This window comes from Notothenia rossii (assembly GCF_949606895.1).
Source record: "Notothenia rossii genome assembly, chromosome: 7".
Classification (NCBI taxonomy): domain Eukaryota; kingdom Metazoa; phylum Chordata; class Actinopteri; order Perciformes; family Nototheniidae; genus Notothenia; species Notothenia rossii.
The window spans coordinates 62,274,027-62,292,353 of record NC_136905.1 but is presented as its reverse complement, the minus strand read 5'-3'; the positions used below and the strand labels follow the sequence as shown (position 1 = coordinate 62,292,353).

At 41.0% G+C, this 18,327-nt stretch overlaps 1 long non-coding RNA gene across 3 annotated transcripts; it reads left to right on the top strand.

The window, feature by feature from the left end:
* Nucleotide 1: 1 nt before the first annotated feature.
* Nucleotides 2-2,923, top strand: LOC307046905. Of its 3 annotated transcripts, none has more exons than XR_013810283.1 (4): nt 2-308; nt 689-943; nt 1,282-1,405; nt 1,584-2,923. It is a non-coding gene; the product is annotated as an uncharacterized lncRNA (long non-coding RNA). The 3 variants fall into 3 exon arrangements; XR_013810284.1 differs by lacking the exon at nt 2-308 and having other exon boundaries at nt 324-943; nt 1,584-2,357; nt 2,790-2,923; XR_013810285.1 differs by lacking the exon at nt 2-308 and having other exon boundaries at nt 324-943.
* Nucleotides 2,924-18,327: the final 15,404 nt, after the last annotated feature.

Sequence of the window (18,327 nt, the reverse complement as noted above, 5' to 3'; positions counted from 1 at the left end):
CGTAGCAAACAAGTGTTAATGATTGTTAACAATAATATTGTTTCCTATTCACAACTGGTGCATTCACAAACGATTATAGTGCACTATCACATTACTGTAGATGTATTGAATGGTATAGGATTAGCTATGTTACCAAATCCAGCGCCGTATAGACTGAGAGTTACGTCATCTCCGTTCAGTCCAATGGACCACTTCGTTACAGCAATGGCGGATCGTGGAGCCTCTCAATCGTTCCCCGGAAGTTAGCGTCAAGGCTAGCAGAGCTGTAGAGTTGCAGCATAATAGACCGTTCGTGACGGACTTTTAAAGTAAGAAGAAGTTTAAAGATTTATATTGCGGATATTATCAGTACATCTGATTCAAATTAACATGTGTATTAAAGGATGTCAGTGGATTATCCCTAAATTAGTAGATTTAGGGAACGTTTACAGATAACAGATAAAGCTAGGATAACGGATCAAGTTAGCAACACGCCTTTTAATTGTAAATTCCTTTCTCTTCATGTCATTTCGCCCAACGTTGTTGAATTAGAGAAGAGGGGCTTCTAAACGGGATTGTATGCGGGGGTGGAGGGAGTTAAATATTAGATAAATATAACTTTGGTGCGTGTAAGAGTGAGTGTTTTTAGCAGAGCCATATTGTGTCCTTGTGATTATGTTAATTATTACCTGTCTGTATAATGTTGCAGCTCAGCTGATTTTGGATTGATGGCAAAGGGAGAGGGACTTAAGTGAGAGTGAAAACACAAGGTAAGTTTAATACTACTGTTTTATATAAGTAAGCATACTAAACATGTATTCTATCACTGTATTATATAAGTCATCTTGTTAGTAACCTACTGTATGGCAGGTGGAGGGGCAGTGATGTTACAGGTGGAGGAGCAAAACTGCAAGACTGCAAACTCACAAGACAGAGAAATCAAAGTTTGTTCTCCAGAGAAGAGGTTGATTTCACTTCATTTATTTCATATTTTCTAAAGATGTGGAAATGGCAAAAAAAAAAACTTGAGAGCTGTAACCAAGACAACTGTAACAACATGAGTAGAGAGCCACCAAGGTTTTTCAAGTCCCTCTCTTACTCCATTTTGCTAACCCAAACTTCCAGGTACATGACGGGACACCTTGCTTGTTTTTGTTGTTTGCGCTCCTCTGGCTGGGTGCTGGCAGGTGGAGGGCAGTGATGTTGGCAGGTTGAGGGCAGTGATGTTGGCAGGTGGAGGGGCAGTGATGTTAGCTGTTACACACCAGGATCAAACGTAACACATTGCATCCTTCTTTGCAGTGTCCTTATTCCTGGAAGGGGAATCTGCAATTCCTGCAGAGTTTTGTAACCCGTTGGTCCGCACGCAAAGCACATTTTTAAAGCCTTCTTAATTGTCTCATTGCTCCATTTCATCCCCTTTGTGGTGAGTCTGCCTAATGCCTTAAGTTGGTCTTTTGAAATCGTTTTCTTATATTTGTTATCCCTAATTTTCATTGTTTTCTTGAGAGCTGCATTTTCCTTCCTGATTTTTCTTAGTTCAGACTTTGCTTTTTTGGTGATTCCTTCTTGGCTCTTAATTTTCTCTTTAATTTTTTTAATAGATCTGTTTGACTGGCTGCTGATTCCCTTGTATGCTGACTGGCTGCTGGTTCCCTCGTATGCTGACTGGCTGCTAGTTCCCTCTTATGCTGACTGGCTGCTGGTTCCCTCGTATGCTGACTGGCTGCTGGTTCCCTCGTATGCTGACTGGCTGCTGGTTCCCTTGTATGCTGACTGGCTGCTAGTTCCCTCGTATGCTGACTGGCTGCTGGTTCCCTCGTATGCTGACTGGCTGCTGGTTCCCTCGTATGCTGACTGGCTGCTGGTTCCCTCGTATGCTGACTGGCTGCTGGTTCCCTTGTATGCTGACTGGCTGCTAGTTCCCTCGTATGCTGACTGGCTGCTGGTTCCCTTGTATGCTGACTGGCTGCTAGTTCCCTCGTATGCTGAGTGGCTGCTGGTTCCCTCGTATGCTGACTGGCTGCTGGCTGAGTGGGTGTTGTCCACCTTCCCTGTCTCTCCTCACTAGCCATGTCCTCTCTTTCTTCACCCTCACTTTCCTTTCTCTCAGTCTCCTCATCCCTTCTTCCCTCAATCTTTGAGACTAATGTAAGTAGAAGACATGGCACTGTAGATTTTCGAACATTTAAAATATTATACCACTTAAAAATAAGAAATATGACTTTTGTTACTAAGAGTTCATACTTATTATACCTGTGTCACCTTTCACACTATAGCTGTGATCATGAGCTATGGGCTTTGTAGATACAGGTCCCGGGGTGAATCGTGGTGCAGGGGCCCTTCTCTTTTTGACCACAGGGCGATGCACGAAGATGGTGGGTATAGCCTCTGCTCTCAGCCTAGTCTTGCCCTTTTTTGTCTTGACAAACTGGTCTGCATCAAAATGTGCCTGCGGAGTGACTTGAGGTTACTTCACACACAGAACCACTCACTTTTGTCTGCCCACATACATATTCCATAGTGGTTGAATACACGGTATTAGGAAACACTTTATACTTACTGGACATGTTATACTCATTACATACTGTATATAAAATATGACCAAGAATGTGAGACAACTTTATAGAAATTCATATCACATCTGTTACTGATGCCATTTGTCATACTTTGTTAAACTCACAAATAATAAAGTTCCATAACTTCAGTTGGGCACAAATACCTTATCTCCCCAAGGCAATTTCCCATCCAATAGGTGTGCTATATAGGTGTGTATAACCCTTTCTCCTGTCTGTTACTCCCTCTTTCAGCACAAGAACCAGAGGGGGATTCAATGGAGCCTGAATACCTGAACTGAGACCCTCACCCTGCACCCTGAGTCTCAACTCTCAGTGTTTTTCAAGCCTTTCCCTGTTTTTTTGTATTAAACAAAACATTAAGCTTTCCCAATGGTGTGGTTTTCGTTTTGTGAAAAAGTGAAAATGCAGTGTTTGTATATAAGTACCTCACATATTTTTTTGCTGTTGGTCGTGAATTTGCTCCTGCTGACTTGAGCCAGCCATTTTTTCCTCCGCTCTGTGTCAGTGGGGAAGCCGTACATTCGTACTCCTTTCTCGGAGCGATTTGACCATCCCCAGGCAGAACAGCAAACCATGGTGGCGACTAGGAGGCATCACAGCAAACCAGGACAACACGGAGGAAAAGGCACAGACAAACTGCATGATATGCTATTCAATGTTTATTGAATTCCATGTATTTGCAATGGATGTTCCTAAAACAACACATTTAACATCATCATCATGCTGCTGCTGCTACTGCTAGTCCTTTGATAGTCACCTGTCGGTCTCCTGTCTTTTCTGAAACCCATAAAGATGACATTAGTCATTTAGATAACTTGTGTCCTCAATTACCATGGGATTAATGAAACTACCATGAATTTAAGAAAATGGTAGAAATTAATCTAATCTGAATTTTGAAGCATTCCTTTAGATCCCCTCCCTCTAAATATATCCATAAACATTAGAAAGTGATGCTCCTCACTACCATACAAGTTTAAGAAGATAATATTGGTTTTAAAGAATTCAAAGCTATAAATAAACAGCAACAGGCTCTTTAACCAAGGCACTGTTAGCCTAACATGTAAACTAGTTGTTCACACTAATCCTAATATTATCACTTCAATCAGGAGAGACGTGATGTATGGAATACATGTTTATTATCGGGTCACATTATATAAATGAAACATAATGATGACAGTTTATAACAAGTGAATGAAATGGTGTTTGGCGATTAGGCCCAGGTTTTGTAGGATTTCATTCGGGAAGGGAAGAACCGTTTCCGATGAACCCCCAAAAGAAGTGAAAGTATGAAGTACTGAACGTGATGAAATCTTACCTTGTGGGATGCAGTGGAAATCTATGGATGAAATGAGAGGTTAATACATGTGGGGATTTAGACGTACTGATGCCTCCTAGGCATCCTCCCTGGACGTACAGGTCTTCCTGGACGTACAGGGCATCCTGGACATACAGGGCTTCCCGGACGTACGGGGCTTCCCGGACGTACGGGGCATCCCGGACGTACGGGGCATCCCGGACATACAGGGCGTCCTGGACATACGGGGCTTCCCGGACGTACGGGGCATCCCGGACGAACGGGGCATCCTGGACGTACAGGGCATCCCGGACGTACGGGGCAGCCTGACTTCGCAGGGACACATTTTATACAGACCCAAAGGTTACAACCTGGACGTACAGGGTTAGACATGCAAGGATAAACATGAGCCGCGGGGCAAATATACGTGCTGACATGCTAAGACCCACCACCAGTTATATGCATACGTACCAATTTGAAGGTTGGAGAGAGCTTTGGATAGCCAGCACAGCACTGGGGTTCGGACGAATGTAGGATGAGAAGCGGTTGTTGTAGGGAAGAGGAATAATTACCTTGATTGCGGCAGGTTTGCTGCACCTATCCTGAACGAGCCCTGAAATGCTCTTAAGACACCACCGCCAGTTATATGCATGTTTACCAGAGGTAAGCTGGAGAGATCTTGGATAGCCGGCACGAGCCAATGCCCGGCGAAGAGGGAGATGTAGACAATGTAATGCGGCTGTTAGCTTGAGTACAATGATGCATGAATATCATACCCTGCTTAACATAAGCCATGTGAGCATGAAACCAAATATATGAGTGCAATATGAGCAGCATGAAATAATATTTGCTTAGGTAAATGCTGAGACATGACCCATGATATAGGCAGGGCTCAACGCTAACTTTTAAAAGTGGTTGCCAGGCTGGCAACTAGGCATCCGCTTTTGGTTGCCAACTGAAAATACGGTTGCCCTTTTTTTTGATACCTTATATTTTAAATAATGAAGATGCTATACAGTTATACATCAACTTAATAATGAACATGTGACACAAGAATGTTCAAATGCTTTACAATAAGTAATTAACGCACTTATTTGAACCTAAGTGGTAGTAAACTTGTCCACCCTCAATTGCTGGTATACAAAATACCAGTAGTGCTGCTGTTGTCCTGTCTTCATAGATCCCTCACAAATGAATTGAGCAAGTCACCAGTTTCGTGATCATCCGTTGTCTCCCTTTCAAATGTGGGTTTTCTTGACCTTTGTGCTGACCCCCACCATAGACCCATTGGCCCTTCAGCATTGAAGTCTTGGATTGGCCAGACTAATACATTTCTAATGTTAAATAAATGAAAACCATTCATAGTTCAACATTTGATATTGATTATTGATGCTGTAAATTACCTTTAATATGTCTAACTATATTTAAAATGTGTTACCTTTTTATAGAAGTGATTATAATTTAATGCAATCATTTTCTATGGTAAAGTTTCGTTTTGCACTTTTATTTTGGTAGTAATAAGATCGGGACTCTTATTTTGAAGGAACTTTTACCAGAAGTGAATGGAAAACATTCCTCTTTGTTTTTCGTTCGGGTTTTACCTTACGCTCCATCAGTTGAATCACTTTGAACATTCATTGGAGAAGTTGAGGTGTTGGCTGAACTTTTTATCACACAGTCAAGCAACTTATTTTTGCTTCGCCATTTTGTTGTAAAACAAACACACGGCGCACCGCGCACGCGAGTAAACGTGCATCGCTTTCTGGCTCCGTAATCACGCCAATGCACGTGCAATTTAAGTATCAGGTTCCGACTGGTCACAACAATTAAATATCACTCTTAAAAACGAATATGAACATTTATCTATTTTGGGGTGCACGTTTTACTGTCCTTATTTCTTATGTTAAAAACTGGTTGCCACTGATGGCAACCAAAGTCCAAGAAGTGGTTGACATTTTTCAAATGGTTGCCAATGGCAACCTGGCAACCGTTACTGTCGAGCCCTGGTATAGGACTAGCTTAATTAGCAGTTTAATTACGCCACGGTGAGACGTAGATGCTGATGTGCTGGTTGGGTGATTAGACTGTCTTCTATCCTCTTACATGAGCTTCTCTTTCTCCCTGAAAGAAACCCCCCAAAACCACGGATGGGCAGCATCCGTGGCTGTGTTGAAGCTTGAGACAGCGGTACTTACTGAGCATTGTGACGGGTAGTAGTTACCCGAACTGCATAACTCCATGCTGTAACGCGTTACACCCGTTACGAATTGCGCCGAGGCTTCGGAGCGTGTGTCGAGTAATCCCCGAATCTTTTTTTGAAGCATGTATCGAGGCTTGTATCGTTTCGGGCCAGTGACGTCATCGATGACGAACGAACCTCGCTGCCTGTCGATACCACGTGACTGCTTCGGGAAGCGATTCGGATCATTTGAACCGTTGAGCCACAACGCTCATAATACCCATGGATGTATAACGAGAACCATATTACCCCTCCTGTACCCGGGTCCGCTGGTGACACGATGGAATTAAAAGAGCTCAGACCCTCACTTATATAGAGGTCGGAACATGTCATAAGTATAAATAGATACAAGCATAAATAAATGTAGGAATAAAACATGAATAAATAAATGAATAAATGCAGATTAGATATATCCAGTGTTTTTGGGTAGATTCAGCGTGTGGGCTGTGGCTCGCTGGAAAGCAGCCGACCCACGACCGCAGGGTTTGCTTTTAGAAGCTACAGCTAAATGAGATAATGCAGTTAATAAATGTATTCCTGATATGGTTTAGCCTTCTCAGGCTACAACGTGGTTAAGTTTATGAATAATATTAAGGAATACGAATCCCTCTTTGCAATGTTTACCAGCCTCCTATAGGCTTTTCAATCACAATCGTTCAACTGGAATGAAAACAATATTGTTAACATGAAAATAGGATTTTATGTCCGTTGTTTAGAGTTATTCTAAGGCTTTACTCATTGGGAACTCGGTATGAGATAGAGCGCAACTGTTGAGATTTCCAATTTGCCTGTTTTACACGCTTTGACCAACAGGGGGTTTATGTTCAAATGAAGCCCATGATGAAGCCTCATGAGATGAACCCTTTTCGAACCAATTGGCTGGAAAGCTTCAAAGCTTCATAAGGCTTCATCTCGCCATCACTACCTGCTTGCCACCTAAGACGCACTTAGAGACCAGTACTGCTACTGAGCCGGAAGGAGAAGTAGCTTCGATGAGATGTAGCTTGAGCCCTGCCTGCCTGCAAGAGGGGTTGTGGTTGAAGCCGGAAGTGGGTGAAGCTTCGCAAGCGATGAGGGCCCGTTCCGCGTGAAGGCCGGAAGCGCCGCATTTGAGCTGCCCTGATGCCAGTGATGCCCTCTCGAGAGACTGAAGGCGTGTGTCAATTGTTTGCCTGAAGTAGCCCATTTCCATTAAGCCGGAGGAACTTCCGTGGAGCTCAGTATCCTTGTCTTTTTCTTCCGCATCCGGGTTTGCGGGGTGGCCGGCTAGAACCGCTAGCCAACTGGGGAACGCCCCCTGTAGCTTAATCCGCAAGACTGCGGAGCTGATGAATAAATAGCCGGAGCTGGGACGAAGCCCTGCTGCTGCTTGCGCGTTGACACCTGGAAGACAGCTGATGGAAAAGGGGAGAGCATATATAGAGGGATTAACAGGTGCGATGATTAGGCTTGTGAACGGAGGGAAGTGATAGGTTAGCTGAGGAGTGGCGCTCCCTATCATTTAGTGAAGGGAGCGAGTATTGCCATGACGCGCAATACAAAGTGATAGGTCTTCCTGCCTGAACTTGCGCTGAGCTTCATTTAATATTAGCAAATTATATTTTTTAAAACATATTGATATAAATACATACACATATCGATTTGTTGTATAAATATTGCAAATCAAAACCTTTATTCACTAATAATTACCAAAAATCATAGTTCTATCTCCTGTTATCAATGCATTCACATTGCCCGCCATGAACTTCCGGGGAACAATCCTCGTCTGCATGAACCACGTGACGATAACCGTTTTTGGACTTCCGCTGTCGTAACTCTTCTATCTATATGGCGCTGGCCAAATCATAACAGTGTTTATGTTTACAGTATGCATAGTTCCTTGACAGGTCTGTTTTAGCCTTTATGAATTTGTTACAAAGTCACAAGACCCTTTTCGGCTATTTCTTAACCTTTGAAGTAGAATTCTGACAAAAGATATTCAACTCAAAGACAATTTACTAGATTTTCCCTAGTGCTTTTAGCATCGTCTCATGGTCTTCTTTGGGGGTGGGATTTGCTACGTAATTTTTTAATGACTGACTGACTTAATTGTGAGGGAAATAGTATTGAAAATAACTAAATAAATACAAAGCCATACTGGTTGATGTTAAGAGCAGCTGATCTTAGTGAAGATAACACTTCAAACCAGGACTATGAGTCACATATTTTAATATCCTCTGATATCCTCTCTGTGCTTGAGTGAATGAAGTCCAACTACACTCATTCAAAAATGTATGTGAAAGGCTTTCCTTCTGCCTTTTATTTAATTAATTACATTTTCGGTTGGTTTAATTGGTGTCATATATTGTGTATGCATATTTAATTTGGCCTGTATAGAGCGGTGCAGGAACACCGGGGAAATCCCATGGCTTTTTTTCTATGGAACCCTTGCAAGGCTAACTTCCGGTTCGACCTACAAACATAAAGGGGAAGGCTTTGAGGGAAGGAACCAAAACATTTTTTTTCAGAGTCAAGAGAAGAATGGTGGTGGCAAAGATTGCAGGGTCCAAGAGAACTTCAACCGAGCCTGGTTGGAGTAGATTTAATCCCAGTTATGGAGCAAGAACCAATATATACACTGAACAAAAATATAAACGCAACACTTTTGTTTTTGCTCCCATTTTTCATGAGATGAACTCAAAGATCTACAACATTTTCTATATACACAAAATAACAATTTCTCTGATATTGTTCACAAATCTGAAAAAATCTGTGATAGTGAGCACTTCTCCTTTGCCAAGATAATCCATCCCACCTCACAGGTGTGGCATGTCAAGATGCTGATTAGACAGCATGATTATTGCACAGGTGTGCCTTAGGCTGACCACAATAAAAGGCCTCTCTGAAACCTGCAGTTTTGCTTTATTGGGGGGGTCTGGGGGGGGTCCGAAAACCAGTCAGGTTTAACCCTAACCCTAAAACATTTTTTAATGTGTCAGTGGGTGACATGTTAGGGTTAGGGTTAGGGTTAGGGTTAGGGTTAAACCTGACTGGTTAAACCCTAAAACATGTTTTAATGTGTCAGTGGGTGACATGTTCGGGTTAGGGTTAGGGTTAAACCTGACAGGTTTTCGGACCCCCCCAGACCCCCCCAATAAAGCAAAACTGCACTGCGTTTCAGACTGGCCTTTTATTGTGGCCAGCCTAAGGCACACCTGTGCAATAATCATGCTGTCTAATCAGCATCTTGATATGCCACACCTGTGAGGTGGGATGGATTATCTCGGCAAAGGAGAAGTGCTCACTATCACAGATTTTTGCAGATTTGTGAACAATATTTGAGAGAAATGGTTATTTTGTGTATATAGAAAATGTTTTAGATCTTTGAGTTCATCTCATGAAAAATAGGAGCAAAAACAAAAGTGTTGCATTTATATTTTTGTTCAGTGTACATTGCAATCCGGATTTGAAAACAAACACAATTATTAATTATGTAGACATACATGCAATCATTGAAAATATCATATACACTTCCAGCCACATATCTTAATTATCTAAAATAAATGTTTGAATCCATAAAAGCCGCAGTACGGCAGGGTTAGCAATGAAAGAATCGAAATACTTGATTAATCCCAGCAGCAATTATGCACAGGAACGAGGCAGGACGTCCTCCACAGCCCAGTCTCATGGTGAAGCTCTCTGTGCGAACAGTCCGTAAGCCATCTAAGGAACCTTTGGATAAAGTGTTGGTGGAAGCGTTCTTGAGGTGAATGTTGCCCAAGTAGTCTGGAAGCCATGGATGGAAACATTGTCGTCAAATATCCTGGTGGAGGTCAGAACATTATGTTCCGACATGTTTTCGTAAAGCACATTAAACTACTTTACTCTAGATACTCCGTCTGACTCATAGCTAACAGCATTAGCTTGTCTCATCTGTTTACCCTGCATCCTCTGTGTCTTTATCCAAATTCAGACTAGCCATTGTTTTCCGACCACCATGCTATGATGTCTCTTGCAAGTAATATGGCCACAAAATGATAAATAGAAATTCTATTCTTTTTTTTCTATTTTCAAAAGTGCTACAATAGCAATAAAGGGCCCCCAGACCTGAATTGATTATCAATGCATGAGCAAGTGCAAACAGGGTGAGAAAATAACTTCCTGTTATTGTTTTTGATGCTGACATCTTAGTGTGTGACCTTTTTCTGGGTTATGAGAAATTAGAGCTGTTATTAAGAACCACCCCAGCAGAGCAGCAGCACACACACAGGGAGACACAAAAGTAAAATACCATGGGTTGTGTGTCTGGGTAAATGATGGAGGGACCAAACTAAGAGACATGACTCGCTTTGATTCCACCAGAAGAAAGAAAGATATGCAATAAGTGACCGCGAGCACGGAGTGGATTGGAAAAAATGCAATTTGTCCGGGGTAAATCCTTCTCGCTGCATGGCAATTCACACAATGCAATGGTGCAACTGGTATTCATGAAACAAGCCGAGCTACGCGTACGCTTTCATAATTAGTTTGCTATGGAATCTAGTGTTATAAGGTGTCATTGCTTCATTTTTCCATCTTCTTCATTTCCATCATAATACATTTTCACATTGTTGCAAAGGGATGTGTAATTAGCTATTTTCCTCTGCTAGCCACAGTCCCTATCAGCAGGTCATTAATAGTCCAATCTTGTGCTTTGCTGTCAGCTTGTTTACCTAATCTCATTCCACAATCCAGCACAAGAGAATAGAAAAAGCTTTACAATTATATTTCTAATTTGCACTTTTGTAATATCTCTGTTGCTGAGAAAGCATTAGACATTGGAATGATACTCTTTCAAACAGCATTGGTATTTTTCATAATCTTTAACAGAGATTAATTGAAAGTCAGAGTATACACATCTGTTCAACAACATTACAAGACACACACAGGAATACATGTAGGACATACGTTTCAATTAAATGTTAATTAAAAGCTATTGCTCATAGCAACATCTATACAGTTGAGAACAATAGTAAAAGTAAAGCAGTAACGAAAATTGAGAAACTTAGCTGCAATATCTTTTGGGCCACTTAGGACAGCATAGATCAGTTTTGAACACCACATTGACATATTTTGTGATTAAGTTATGAGGACTTGGCCAGTTGGCTTGGCCAGCTGCTAGAGGTTAGGTAGATTTCATCATAAGTTAGCAAATTCAATCAAATGTTGGTCAATTATGCTTGATACTTGAATGTGCTTTAAGAAAATAATACAGTGTACATCACAGCTCTCCATAGGATTCCATTTATTTTGTTACAAAAAGTGTCGGAAGCTCATCCCTTGAGCAGATTGCTCATAACAAGGGGAATTACAGTAGGAGGGGTATATTTCAGGCTTGTTATGTAAATACGTTATTTAGCTTATTTTTTATCAACTAAGATTTGTTATGATTTGTTGAATTGACGGAATTTATTTGCAAAGTGGGCTTATTAACACATGACTACTAATGTGTATTATCTGTTCCCTATACATATATATTCTGAGGGCTACTTCAAAATGGACAAGAGGCCGCAGTTGACCCCCAGGCCTTAGTTTGAACACACCAAGATAATATAAATAATACCATATTGTAGACATAGGCCTACTCTGTTACAAAGAAAAGTCTGTCATTTAAAATGTTACTTACGGAGCTTACACACGGCAGCGGCGTGCGTTGAGGCTTCAACGCTTCTGCCCATTCAATTTGCATGGGGTGACGTCACGCTTCGCCGAACTTCATTTTGGGAGCAAAGCGTATCTAGCCAATCAAACCGCGTGTATGCTGGGAGAGCCATACCGCAGTTAATTTCCTCATGTGCCAAAAAATGGAGGAAAAGATCATTGTAGCGGTGGGGAATCACCCGGTGTTATATGATCTGTCCCTGTTCACCTACCGGGATACAAACCGGAGGAGCCAGGCATGGAGGGAGGTGGCAGAGACAGTGGGTGAAACTGGTAGGTTTTCGCCTGTTTGGGGAGTTTATATATCCAGTTGGTCGCGTTGCTCGTGTTAACTCCCCAAGCTTCAGACACGCCCACCGCCAAGCGTCAACGTACGCCGACGTGTGTAAGCTCCGTTAAGAAAAAGTACAAAATATTAGAATCTAAATATACTAAAAGAACCAAAAGTAAAAGTACCCGTTGTGTAGAATGGGCATTCTTTGGAATAAAGCAAATCACTGGATTCTAATGAATGATTCATTAATGGAAAACCGTTTTAATTTAGCATCTGGTAAGGTTTAGATACTATGAATCATTATTCAGTTTAATTTGTGTAATAAAAATAAACCTGCAAGTAAGTAACTCATCTTGGAAACTAAATGTGGAGAGCAAAAAGTACAATATCATCTTCAAATTTGTATGAAGTAGCATAAAAAAAGAAATACTCTAATTAAAGAACAATAACCTCCACCTAACTAATCTATTGACTGCCACAAGATTTATACTTTAACTCAATCCAAATAAGGTTATTCAGCAACCAAACAAGATACAATATAACAGCCTTTATTAGGTATTACATAAACAGGCTTGTGTTTAGCAACAGGCATGTCTCTTTTGCCCTTTCAGGTTAGAACAGAAAATCATTCATTAAAGCAATTAAATGAATAATGAATCCAACTATTCATCTTCTCTCACCGAGATTTGAGGAATCAAGTCTCTAGTGCAAGTAGCAAATTGAGTTGCAATTATCATTGAGTAAGCGTGAGGTTTTGTAAAACTGATATGTTTTCTCAAAATGACCATGTATCAACAAGACGTAGCAACAAGACGCTTAATTAAAAATGATTGACAGCATAAGAATTGGACTGATAATTTAAGTGCTTTCTCGAGAGGAGCAGGTACCTCAAGGTGATGAAAACGATAAGACTTGAAGATAAAATGATACATTTGCAAAAGTAATTATTTCTCAGCACCTTGGGGATAAAATTGCTCTTTTCATGCATTCTTTAACAGTCAAAACAGGTAGTTCACTCATAAAGAGACTATCTTTTTATGCCTTTTCAACAGTGAATTTCCAGAGCATTTGAATCGTGTACCCATGCCAAATTATAAGTGACAGAAAAAAGATTCATCATGTTCTTTGTAATATTTGAGTGAAGTTTAAACTGTAAATCTTGCCTGTGTGTGTATATGTGTGTGTTTCACCAGGAGCTTTCATGCCTCTGAACCAATTAATCTAGCCCCATAATAGACTGTATGCTAGTGGATTATTTTACTGATTGGAAGGTTCAGACACAGGCGGTTAATTAGCTTGAACGAGTTTGACTGACATCCACATCCCTCTTAACTGTCTAATTTAATTTTCAATCCAAATGTAATTATCCCACGGAAGCAATTATTGATCTACTGCAGGTATACTGACATTCAAAGAAAGGCTTTGACCAAAAAATTATTTTTCCACCAGAGACTGTCGAAAAAACAGCAGCTGCTCTTGTCTCTGTCTGTCTACACTTAGAAAAAAGTAACATGAGGATTGGATACATATTGTGTGAGCAGACGGGGTTTCCGTACAATGTGATGGGAACTAATTGGTGGTGACATGGAGCTGATAAGCGGACATGATCTGGGTCATGGTGTCGCTGGGGATCTTTCAACATTCACTATTGTCCAGCGCTGTGTATAAAACAGAGCAGATTTGTGTTGTTTCAATAGGGAGTTTTTATTATTACAGCTTTAGTTCAGTAGAAAATATTGTGATGTACAAAGCATTATCTTATTTACTACTGAAACATACAGACAGCATTTAACACACAGTATATCCTTTAGGCCTCTACGGTTCTCTTTAATAAAACATGAATTAAAAGGACAGACTTTGATGATGTTGTGAACATGCATTGGATTTTTTGTTTTCATTGTTAACAACCACAATTGCCAAAAGTAATAACTAATGTAACCGAGGCAGACTGAGGTAATGTTTTAAGTTGTATTCATATTATGTTTAGTCACGTTTATTAACGTTATATAGCCGTAAGTAACGTAAACTAGCGTAATGTTAACATGCTAATATAGATGAGGATATGTTTAGTCACATTTATTAACATTATGTCATCGTATTCTAATGACATAGGCCCACATAGCGTAATGTTAACATGCTACCATAATACAAATTGACCCAGAGCCAGGGCCGCCCCTCCCTACAGGCCGATCACGCAGACTGTGTGGGGCCTCATCTCGCGGAGGGGGCCTCATCTCGCGGAGGGGGCCTCATCTCGCGGAGGGTTCTTCATTTTGCGGAGGAAGCCTCATCTGAAGCGCAAATGCGGCGCACCTACAGTTTAAGTGTGCCACATTTGCGCCGCTGCGAGGCCCCATTATCCCCCCCCCGCGACACAGAAGGCCTCCACATATAACTTTGCGTGGGGCCACAAGTTGCCCTGCACAGAGCTCTTGAAGATAATGTTAACAATTTAACGTATTTCTTGCCTATTAACACTAGATATACATATCTTACTGTTTTTTCAAGTAATTACTTCAACAAAGTTGACATGTACATTAAATTATTTACAAACTAAAGCCTTTTGGTGTTATCGTCAGGCAACATAAACACTTACACAAATAGTACTAAAATATGCCTAGATGCAGGTAACCTATAGAATGGTGCTGTTCAATATTCACTTCAGCTAGGTTTTAATATGGTCAATATCAGGCAGCCTCCTGCCAGAGGGTAGGGGGGTGAACAGTTTGTGTCCAGGATGGGAGGGGTCGGCCACTATCTCCCTTAGTCCGAAATTTGAAGGCAGCAAAAAGGGCTTAGAGTGTTCCTGAAGAAAAGTGACAACATCTGGAAAATGGAGGAAAAATCTGACTTTGCAACACTTAACCTCTCTGAAGCACTTTTGAGAAAAAATAAATGACAAGAAACAAGTACCAAACAATGTGGGACTGCCACTATCAGATTAGAAATAGAAGAACCCAGATGTGGCTTTGAAGATCACATGTATCAAGTATAACTGCATCCATTGAGTGTAAAACATAATTTAGGTTAAAGGTGACCTATCATGCAAAATGCACTTTTGTACGTCTTTTATACATGAATATGTGTCCCCGGTGTTCCAGGAAACTCACCAAGTGTCAGAAAACACAACCCTCTCTATTTTCCTCCATACCCAAATCTCTTAAAAAGGGGCTGCAACGGATCTGATACAGACTGATCCAGATTTGAACACTTCTATGACGTCACAGAAGTGTCGCTACGGCTATTGGGCCAACTCCACCAATCAGGAGGAGACAGCCACGGACATTGCCGTTCGAAAGCGCTGGAGACGCTGTAGTACATATGCCAGGCCTGTAGATGGTGCTGTTCTCACAGAATCAGCCTATGAAAAGACAGTGTTAAATTGAGCGAAATGAGGAATGGCTAAAATGCATGATCTGTTTGGTATTTTGAAAAATAAAAAGTACAAATATGCCTTATATAGGTATGGTCCTACACAGTGGCAGCTGGTGGAAAATATTTTTGGTGGGGCTGTTGATATAGTGAGTAAACATTTTTCTTTTGGGAGAAATGACCCCTTAAATTGGGACTTCTGGTGATGTAATGGCCCCATAAAATCGTGGTTCTAGGGCCAGGAACAACCAGGCTGAGTCGGGCTGAGTATGCTAAACTAACTGCGGTCAAGCCAGCCTCCACTCGGGAAAATCTAGTCAAGCCAGCCCTCACGTGATATTGCGGTGCGCGAATATCCTATGCATTACGGTAGAGTAAAAAAAAATCCTTCCTCTGTGTTTAGATGAGAATAAAACAAAAACTGTCCAGTATCAAAGACTCATTTTATTTCAGGGTGATAGCAGGACATCCCATCTAGTCACTCAGAAAAAATCAGGACATTCTGATGTAGAGTTTCAAAATAAAATACCTTTGAAATCTCTATTGTATGAGCTATCATCCCTGTTTTTAGATGAGAATAAAACAAAAACTGTCCAGTATCATAGATTCATCTCACTCCAGGGTGATAGCAGGACACCCCATCTAGTCACTCAGAAAAAATCAGGACATTCTGATGTAGAGTTTCAAAATAAAAGACCTTTGAAGTCTCATATATGAGCTATCATCCCTGTTTTTGGATGAGAATAAAACAAAGACTGTCCAGTATAATAGATCCATCTCACTCCAGGGTGATAGCAGGACACCCCATGTCGTCACCCAAAAAATATCAGGACATTCTGATGTACAGTTTCAAAATAAAAGACCTTTGAAGTCTCATATATGAGCTATCATCCCTGTCCCCAAAGGTCTTTTATTTTGAAACTCTACATCAGAATGTCCTGATTTTTTCTGAGTGACTAGATGGGATGTCCTGCTATCACCCTGAAGTAAAATGAGTCTTTGATACTGGACAGTTTTTGTTTTATTCTCATCTAAACACAGAGGGAGGGTTTTTTTTTACTCTACCTTAATGCATAGGATATTTGCGCACCGCAATATCACGTGAGGGCTGGCTTGACTAGGTTTTTCCGAGTGGAGGCTGGCTTGACCGCAGTCTAAACTAGAGAGAGAATCGCTGTCAAGGGGGCTACAACTACAACAAGATGAACATATTTGACCGTTATTTAATTGTAATAAACGTTTCAAGATGATGCCGAAGTAACAACATACTGATACCGGATAGTAAAAACCATGAATTAAGGCTTTGACAAGTCTGCAGACAGACGGCAGGTGAAAAACCTTTTAAAATGCGTGTTTTCTAATGGAGATTTGGCTAAGCTAACGTTGTAAATGCTCCGACCGTCCACACTCACAACAACGGCCTATACAGACATAAATAAACCAGCGACTGTATTCGCCATGACACAGACAGTGTGTGGTTTTAACTTGTTTAACTTTTGTCTAGTTTCTGAACAGATATGAAGAGCTGTGAGCTCTGAGTGCTAAGAGCTAACAGCTGTGTTGTTTTTCTGGGGAGCTCATTGAAGATGACGTCACGGCTCCGCCTACACTGCGTTACTATAGATACTACCCCAGTTCCTGACGAGTCTAAAAAACAACTCACGTCAACGCATGTAAGCAACGTGGGCGCCAACGTGGGCGCCAACGTGAGCGCTCTCGTGACCAAAATATTTGACAGCGCTGATTGGCTGAAATTATGTTTCGTCGGCACAGTTTATTATTGAGACTTTTGCAACGTGCTGGTTGCTGCTGTTTGGCTCGGGGGCAGCGCCCCGTAATGATAAACTAATGCCAAGGGCAAGGCCAGGCAGGAAACATGTGACTTATCAGTAACTTTAGACATCGTAACACCATTTTAAACAAGATTTTACTGTAGATTATACATTTTACTGATACCAATTGTATGATATTTACCTTGTTCATTAAAAATAAAAAATATAAAATATATATTTTTTTGAAATATATATTTTTTGAAATATATATTTTTTTTAAATATTTTTTTCTGTATGTGGGAAGAGGTGGGGTGGCGCCCCTAGCGCCCCTATGGGCCGGCCGCCACTGGTCCTACACTATATTTTTCAAATATAGCATGATAGGTCCACTTTAAGTTTCAATTATGGTTTTGTTTTATTTTTCACAAATGGCACAAATTCATCGAGGGAATTGATGGTGGATTGCTATACAATGGTCAAGATTACAACCATTGGGGCTACAGCCCAGGGGAAGCTTTTACGAGTCTTGAGTAAATCCAAATAATGTTTGAAGCAGCTCACAGGCAGAATCGTAGTTAGTCTGTCCTCATACTTGCCAGGAGGCAGCGAATAATACAAAATAAAACAGCCAGGTTCATCCATCCAATTGTGCCACATTTGCATGATTAAATAGACCCAAAGATATAATGTGAACTTGGAAAGACGACGTGAGTCCTGTCCAATAAAGAGAACATTTGTGACATATGGAAGTAATGCCTCAAAGTCAGTTACGGTGCATGCATGATTTAACGAAATAAATAAATAATATAGTCAATAACTCTCAGTGTATCCCCTGTGACGTGGTTATTAGTTTTCGCTCTCATCTTTCATACCCTTTCAAATATATCTCAATCACCCGGCATACTATGCTCTATTGGATTTGCGTGGCAGAAATAGATTTGCTAACTTTCACAAAGCAAGGTGGTGAAATGTGCGAGCGGAGGACATTACTGTGAGCACCGTGATTAACATGACGGGGTTGTAGGTAGAGAGCAGATTGATGCAGCACTCATAATTTTTTTCTACTGTTCATTAGCAATTTCTGAACCGTAGGCTCTTAGTGCTGTTTTAAAAAAGAGAGAAACACCATCCATCATTTT